The following is an 8,167-nucleotide window of genomic DNA, read 5'->3' as shown; positions in this document are numbered from 1 at the left end:
AGAACATCAGGGCCCATATCAAGATAAACCCTCTTCTGAGCATCAGAACTATTGCCAAGAAGAACAACATAGGTAAGACTACTGCTACCAACATTGTCAAGGACATTGGGGGCAAGTCCTTTGTCCGTACCACCCGTCCCATGTTGTCCATGGCCAATATGGAGGCCAGATACATCCGATGCAAGAATATTTTGAACAACATGAAAAGCAATGGGGACAGAATTCTCATTTTTTCCGTTGAGAAAACTTTTACACTGGATCCAGTATTCAACCGCAAAAATGATCGCTACATTAGCCTTAATGGTTATGTGGGATCTGAGAGATATGTGTCCATGACCAAGCACCCAGCCAGTATCATGATGCTTGGAGTTGTTGGCTCAGATGGTAAAGCCATGCCTCCAGTCTTCTTCCGAGAGGGCTACACGCTCACTTCGGAGGACTACATCAAGGTGCTCAAGACCAAGGTGGTCCCATGGATCAGGAAGGAGTATCTTGGCAAGAGGGTGTGTTTCCAGCAGGATGGGGCACCCGCACACACAGCCAAGAACACCCAGAAGTGGTTGAAGGAGAATGTGGAATTCTGGCCTAAGAACTTCTGGCCCCCCTCCTCCCCCGAACTGAACCCCATGGATTTCAGCATCTGGGCGCACATTGAGAGGCAGGCTTGCAAAAAACGCCGCAGCAGTACCAAAGCTCTCAAGGGCAGTATCACCAAGGCCTGGGCCAAGATGGACCCCACCTACATCAAGAACCTCTGCTCCTCCTTCCGTCCCCGTGTTGTGGCTGTTATGGAAGCTAAAGGCCAAATTGTTAAAAACATATTATAGATTATAACCAAGCGAAGTTTTTTTATTAAAAACATTTCTCTGTGTCTCTACTTTTAGTCCATGTAGATCTTAATGAAGTTGGAAGTTAGAAATCAGTCAGGACTTTCCAGACACCCGGTACCTATGTTCTTAAGAAATCATATTTTATTTTTCCTATCACGAAGCACTGATGAAGCTTGTAGGGTTAAGTACCATTAATAAGGTTAAGAAACACTGACTTAGAGCATGCTTATCGTAAGCTACAACAATCATTCCATATGATTTTGCAGCTGGGTCTTTTTTTCAAATGGTTATAGAAAATCAATGTTGTCCGTAAATTGTAATTTCCATATAATATTAGACATTTTCAACGCTATAATACTGTTTTGTTGCATGAAACTTGTATTGTGGAGAATGTAAAATCTTCTTTACCAGAGGTTAGAATAAAGAAATAATACAAAGGCGTTGTCTGACGGCAACTACATTGACTGATATTATTATCTATTAATAAATTCCGGTTTCATATTATTTATACACCTTCTTTGTATGTTACTCACGTAAAGAACTCGTTGAGTGCCAATATTTTTTGTACTATAATGGATGTTTTCGGTATTAAATTCATCTCTTATCAAAAAAATAATTTGCAATAAATTTGATGGTATTCTATAATTAAAAATTTTTTAATGCTTAAAATTTTTGAAATTAATTTGATGTAACCGTATATTATACTATTGAAAATTATTGTGATTAATTTATACACATTTTTATTTATTGGAGCTATTTACTGTCAAACTATTGTAATTTAAATTTGAAAATGGTTTTTTTTCTACAATACTTAAAGATTTTCAAGATTATACTGATTGGCAATGAAGTTGTGTATTTCTAAATTCATATGTTAAAAACCATCATTGATGAGTGAAACTATAAATAATTATTTTTATTTTAAATGAGTCATTATTTATTAAATTAAAGCAAAAAAAATTGAGAAAAGGGACGACTATTGACAGCTGAGAAGGGACAATTTTCTCTGTTAGGATCTTACAGATCTATTTTTGTCATATCATATGAAAACTGAAATCGTGTTGTGGCTATAATTACAAAGCCTAGACTGGTCTGCAACAGTTATGATTTTTAGTGGACCACAATAATTCGGTCCTTTAAAGGAGTCTGGATCTGTATTACAGAAAAATCGGTTGAAATCAGTCTCATCTAAAATTCAGTCTACATAGACAGATTCTATGAATGAATTATTGATGACATCATGTGGGTTTCAAAATAGTAAACAGTGGCAAAATAACTTCATATGACACGTCATTAAATTAATGTTATCACACAAACTATCATCTTAATAGAAACAGAAAAAAAGGGCTAAATTCAGTTTGTAGGTTGCCAATTCTTCCCAACTAAGTTATTGTAATTCAATAACAGTTAAGATTTGTTCGCATCTTCACAAGAGCGAATTCGAATTTACTAATCAATCTTCAGATTATTCATTACGAGTGCAGAAGCCAATACATCGAAAGCTCACAATGAGTATATGTTTGCACTTTTGAAGTAACGCCGTGATGAAGTTAAACGCGATGCATAAATCCGGATAACGAGTAAATCGGCACATAGGGTGAGACCGAAAAAAAATGGGCTTAAAAAAATTAGGTAAGACTGATTCCAAGGCAAATAATTGTTTACTATCCTATTTTCAAAACTCATACCTACTATTTGTGTTATATAGTAGGTTTGATCAACTACTTCTGAGAATAATGGCAATTAATGTCATAGATAAGAAATTATGCATCTCTTCAGAGAAGAAGCTATTTTAAAGGGTTGAATACAATTTTAATAACATGTATTTATATTTATTTAAAATTTAAAAGAAAAATCGACATAAGTGTAAAGTCTTAATAATTTTGTCCGAACATAAGTAAGTATTGATTTATATTCGAATTATAAATTTATTAAAAGCTTGGGTCATAATTTATATTATAATTTGATAAAGTGTTAATTTTTGGGGAGTTTAGTACTACAAAAACATTAATTTTATTTTAATGTAATTGAGGCTAATATCATTCAAAGTTGATATAATAACATAAAAAAATGATATTAGTAAAAATTATTTTTTAAATTTACTTATGATTTGTAGAAAATATGACACGCCGATATGCATATAATATTAATTAGTAGTAATATAAGAAAAGCGGATCCATAGATTTGTATATGATAGACGAAATTTATTCATAGAAATAATAAAATTGGCAACAAATATATATTTATGTATATGGTACAGGGAATGTGAAAAATGCCTTGGGAATCTTTAAAATTTCGAATAGAGTGGTCATTTTACGTTTGTTTACATTGTCAGTAACACGATAATTAATTTCATTTTAAGAAATTGATCATAAAGGATTTGATTACTACACAATTTCATTGCAAGCAATTGATAATTTAGCACAGCTCTTGGGCCGAGGTCTATTATAGACTATCAAATGGTGTCCTTGATGCTCAATGAAGCGGTTGCGGTGGCTATTTGCTCATCTTTTCGGCCAGCAGTTCACTTGTTCAAACCATAGGCTGGGGCGTATTATAGGATATTAAAATGGGTCCTTGACGCTCTGGGAAACAGTGGCAGTGGGTAATGATCCACCTTTTGGACCATTGGTTTACTTGCACAACCTGTGGGCTGGGTTTATCATAAGATATTACAAGGGTCCTTGAAAGTCAGTATAGCTGCAGCGATAGGGTTTGATCTTCCTTGTGAACAAGCTGTTCAGCTGCTTAACCCTTGAGACGGAGTGTGTTATAATATATTAGAAGGGGTCTTCGATACTCAGGATAGTGGTGGCGATAGATTTTAATTCCCCTTAAGGACTTGTTGTCCACCTGCACAACTTGTTGACCGAGGTATATTTGCAAAATAAAATGGAGTCAATTGTGACAATTTCTTGTCACATAATAGTTTGATTGTTTAAATACAATACAAATTTAAATGTCCAACTTTTTCATATCATGAGCCACATTGCCACTTTAAATATTTTAATTTGCTTAGGATATTTTGTTGTTACCAGGTAACGTCATCACATACCTATATTACGGACTTATATAAATTTAAAGAACTAACTAAATAAAAATCGTCTTAAACAACTAATATAATTCAAAAGGATTTTTATTATGATTGCATGTAAAAAACCATATATAATTATGTAAACAAAGACACCACAAGGAGTCTCTTTTAAAAACAGAACTCAACTCCCTTCAGGATTTATTCTAATTCAAATCACCTAAAAGGTTCCCAGATAATGTTACATAATTCTTGGCTAGCTTTGAATATTTAAAATGAATTTTTTTTTTTTAAAAGTAGACTACAAAAGAATGAATTACAGAAAAACATCTTTATTACATTCAATAATAAATAAATCGGGTATCAAACTTAACTGTTTTACTTTAGTACAATGGTATTATAATTTGATTATATCCATCATTTTTCATTGATTAGCTAATGAATAAATGTCGATGTTAACCAATAATTTGCACTTGACGCGTGCCAAAAAAATAAAAACACACAACCCACCAAAACATGTACATTGTACAATTTGTTCTTTTATATAATTCATCCCTTTTATTTCATTTGTTAGGTTTTGACTTTTGAGTTATTTTCTGGGTTTATGAAATATGAAGAGTCATGTCACGAAACCTGTGCTGAATTGTTCTGTTTATTTTTATAAGGAGCAGTTGTGCTTATAACATATGGAAGTAATGTGAATAAATTACTTAGTTACCGTGTATAATTATTCATATGGGTATGGGGTAGAATGCTGAGGTCGGAAGATTAAGATTTTATGGGCATGATGAGTGTAAAGGAGGTAGATGTTATGCTGAGATTTGATACACCATGTGACATATGCATCAGTTGTCAAGTCCAGTTAGTAAAGGGATTGCTGGAGCTAGGGGAATTATAACGGATAATACCTCCGTTCATCGATCTTCCGAGCATTATGTTTCCTGAATGGAAGGAGAAAAAAGATGACGGTAAATTTATGCAATTCAGAAGGTATTTTCAATTAGCAGAATTACAGGCTACGAAATAATAAGTGCAAAAAAGTACACATCTGGCGATTCAAAGAGGTCTATCTATCAATGCTCTTACCAGCCTGGTCAAGGTCTGAGAATTATCTGACATTATTCTTATTAGCTACGTCCGAAGACGTGTGATCAAATATGAAAGCCACACCAGGGGTCATGTGCATGGCCGAAAGTGAACTCAAATCCATGGTTTGGGGTCTCATACGCAGCATATAATCCCTCAAACTCGACAACTGTTACTTTTTCCCAAATTTAAAGGTTGATCTTTTATGGTTGTAGTATACCTCATCTCAAGTGAGTCTATTGTGAATAAGTTGGGATAACTAGCGAGAAATTGCAAAAAAACAGATCTTGAAAACAAGCAGCACCCCAGCAAGTGCAGAAAGGTGCAATAATTTCTAATAATATTGTTAAACTAAAATAGAGGAAGATATAAGGACTATTACTTACCGACTGTTTATGAGACAATTATCAAGGCAAAGTTGTTAAAGGCAGAAATGTGAATTCCATGTGATTGCAGTCGATTGATACATTAAAAGCTGTGTAAAAGAAGTTGTCATACCAAATGTAGTTATAGGTTCTTAATGTTTGTTAAGTAAGAAATTGCAGTTGTGTGGATGTGATTATTGGAAATATAAGGGTGCATAATGTTCTGAAAAAAGTCAACTAATAATTTCTTATGAAGTAAAATAGCTCAAAAAAGAAAAATCTTTTTTCCTCAGTTTTTTTCATTTTTATGTCAATGATTTTATCATGACACGTCACATATGTATATTAGCAGGTGTAAATGAGTCTATCGCAACTTACAAGTCTACATTTTGATATAAATGAAGATTCGTGACCACTTAATGGAATTAACTCCGGACATATTGTTATCAATTTCTACTTCTTCTTTTCGGCACAAGCGATATCTCACTGGAGAAAAAGTAATTTCGTATTTTTCGCTTCATTAGGAGAAAATCTATTTAAAAAGTCGTGTTGGTTGTTAAATAGAGGTTGCAAGTAATTTTTTACAAATGAAGTAAAAAATAAATTGCCATTTTTACTCAAGATTGTTTTTGTGTTCACTCAACAAATATAAAGATATACAATATAGTCTTAATAAATAACAATTACATGTAGCTCATAAATGTATGCTCTAAACTTATTTAACTTGCATAGCGGAAAGCAAGAGTGAATGAAGGTGAAAAAGACACTCATAATAGGCATAAGAAAACAAGAGGAAAGGAGGAAAAGAAAGAAAAAGTGCTTAATAGTAGTGAATGTTGTGTGATCGTGTACGCAATCTATAGTATATATATTTATGTTTCTATTTTTTGCGCAAAAGACTGTATTTTTATTTTTATATGTTGCAAATATATGTACAATATATAAATATATATATACCTAAATATTTTTTTTTAGGACGGGCTTGGTATTTGAAATCCAATATTCAAATTTTGTCCCAAAAATTAAAAAAAAATCAAAAATCTGCAGTTACTCACGAAATAATTTTTGGGAAAAAAATTACAAAAGTCCAAAGCTTTTCATAAAAATTAATTTTTTCGTAAAAATCTAATAATATACACCAAAAATTAAATTCTTTGCTAAAAAAATATTCAAAAATCTATTGCTATTTTCAAAAAGAACTGGGATTATCTGTACCCCAAGTTTTTATTCTTCTTTTAATTCCATTTAAATTACATTTTATCGGCCGAACTTTTTAGCATGCTCCTGAAACACTAAAGAAAATACTCAAAACCGTTTTGTGTTATAATAATCCAGCAAGGCTAATATAAATGCAATGTAAGATTTTCATGAAATTGGGCTTACTAGAACTTTCAATTTGATATATCGTACCAACTCAGTGTATTTTATTTTCTAAAAAAAACGGTCAAAACTATAAAAATTGATATTATACATTTATTTTTACAATTCCAGTTGTAATTTAAGTTTTATATAATTTATTTATCAAAAATATATGAACTTCAAGTCATTTTATATAATTTTTAAAGTATTTATTTATGAAAATAATTGAAACATAATTTATTTGTTGGTACATGTAAAAAAAAACCAAAACATAAATTTAATCTATCTGATCAGAATCATCGTTTACTTTATCATTATAAACATTGATTTAGCCAATAACTTTTGTTTATTTCCTTTAGATTTACATTTTAAAAGATGAGATATTTAGGGGTGACTGCATATCAAAAGACGGTGAATCTGATCGTTAAGGCTGCTAATTCTTGATGATTTTCTCGCGTGATTAAGTCCGGGATTGAAAATTTCTTAATTTAATGCTTCTCTAGATTGTTCAAACTTTCAGTACACTATCAAGCAAAATTATTATTTTAGAAAGGTGCGCAAATATGTGCAGGTTTTATTTTATTTTATACTCTTCATTAATGATATATCTACGTAACCTCATTGGGTTTTTTTTTTTTTTTTTTTTTTTTTTGTGTACACTTGTTCTTCTATACTAAAACATTAGATGTATAAATAATTTCACCAATTTAAATCATAAAAATAGTAAAATATACAAAAACGACCAAGTATTTTTTTATATGATATATAAATATAAAACTTACAAAATATTAATGTAAAATAGCTACGCTTTATTAATGCATTGACATATTTTTATTTAAAATTGTTTTAAAAGCTCTAAATAGTCTTCAAATTTTAACTCGATTATTCTATATTATTTGTATATTCTGATATGTATAAAATACTCGCGAATTAAGTTATAAAAAAACAATGTTACTGTTCATTGAATTGTTTTTTAATGCCTCAATAACAAAATATAGACACATTTTTATTAGATGTATACAAAAAAACCTAATTCAACAATATTAATATTTAGGGGTTTTGTCCGTTTTTTTCTGTAAAATATAGCCTGTGCGACTAATATGCAGGAAATTCAGGTTAAGGCAAAACACACAACTACTCATACACTGTAACGTCAATATAAAAAACCGGGGTGGAAGTCAAACATCAGTCGTACACGCGTAATGGTATAACCTTGTATGTCTATTAACCTTGGGTTCATGGAATTATTGATGTATTTTGTAATTTTGGGGAATTTTATTAATTTATTCGCTTCTAAATCGTTCTTTATATTTTTTTTTTTTAAACTTTTGAGTTGCATACATTGATATTTTGTAAAATAAGCTGCTTTTTTATAAATATTTAATACTTAAACTCATCAAAAAGTAGTGAATTTGTAATTGGTGTCCAAAATGGCATTAAAGTAACTAATATATCATAGAAAATTGTATATATAAAATAAAATTTCAACGTATATACTA

The 8,167-nt window shown here is 31.0% G+C and overlaps 1 long non-coding RNA gene across 1 annotated transcript; it reads right to left on the bottom strand.

Moving 5' to 3' along the window:
• Positions 1 to 2,637: 2,637 nt before the first annotated feature.
• On the bottom strand, positions 2,638 to 5,841 carry LOC139906426 (uncharacterized). The gene is made up of 3 exons (XR_011781926.1): positions 5,331 to 5,841; positions 4,577 to 4,799; positions 2,638 to 3,882 (listed from the first exon to the last, which is right to left on the bottom strand). It is a non-coding gene; the product is annotated as an uncharacterized lncRNA (long non-coding RNA).
• Positions 5,842 to 8,167: the final 2,326 nt, after the last annotated feature.

Source organism: Lepeophtheirus salmonis, chromosome 9 (assembly GCF_016086655.4).
Source record: "Lepeophtheirus salmonis chromosome 9, UVic_Lsal_1.4, whole genome shotgun sequence".
NCBI classification, from domain to species: domain Eukaryota; kingdom Metazoa; phylum Arthropoda; class Copepoda; order Siphonostomatoida; family Caligidae; genus Lepeophtheirus; species Lepeophtheirus salmonis.
Note: the sequence above shows the minus strand (reverse complement) of the source record. Positions and strands in the feature narration are given on the sequence as shown.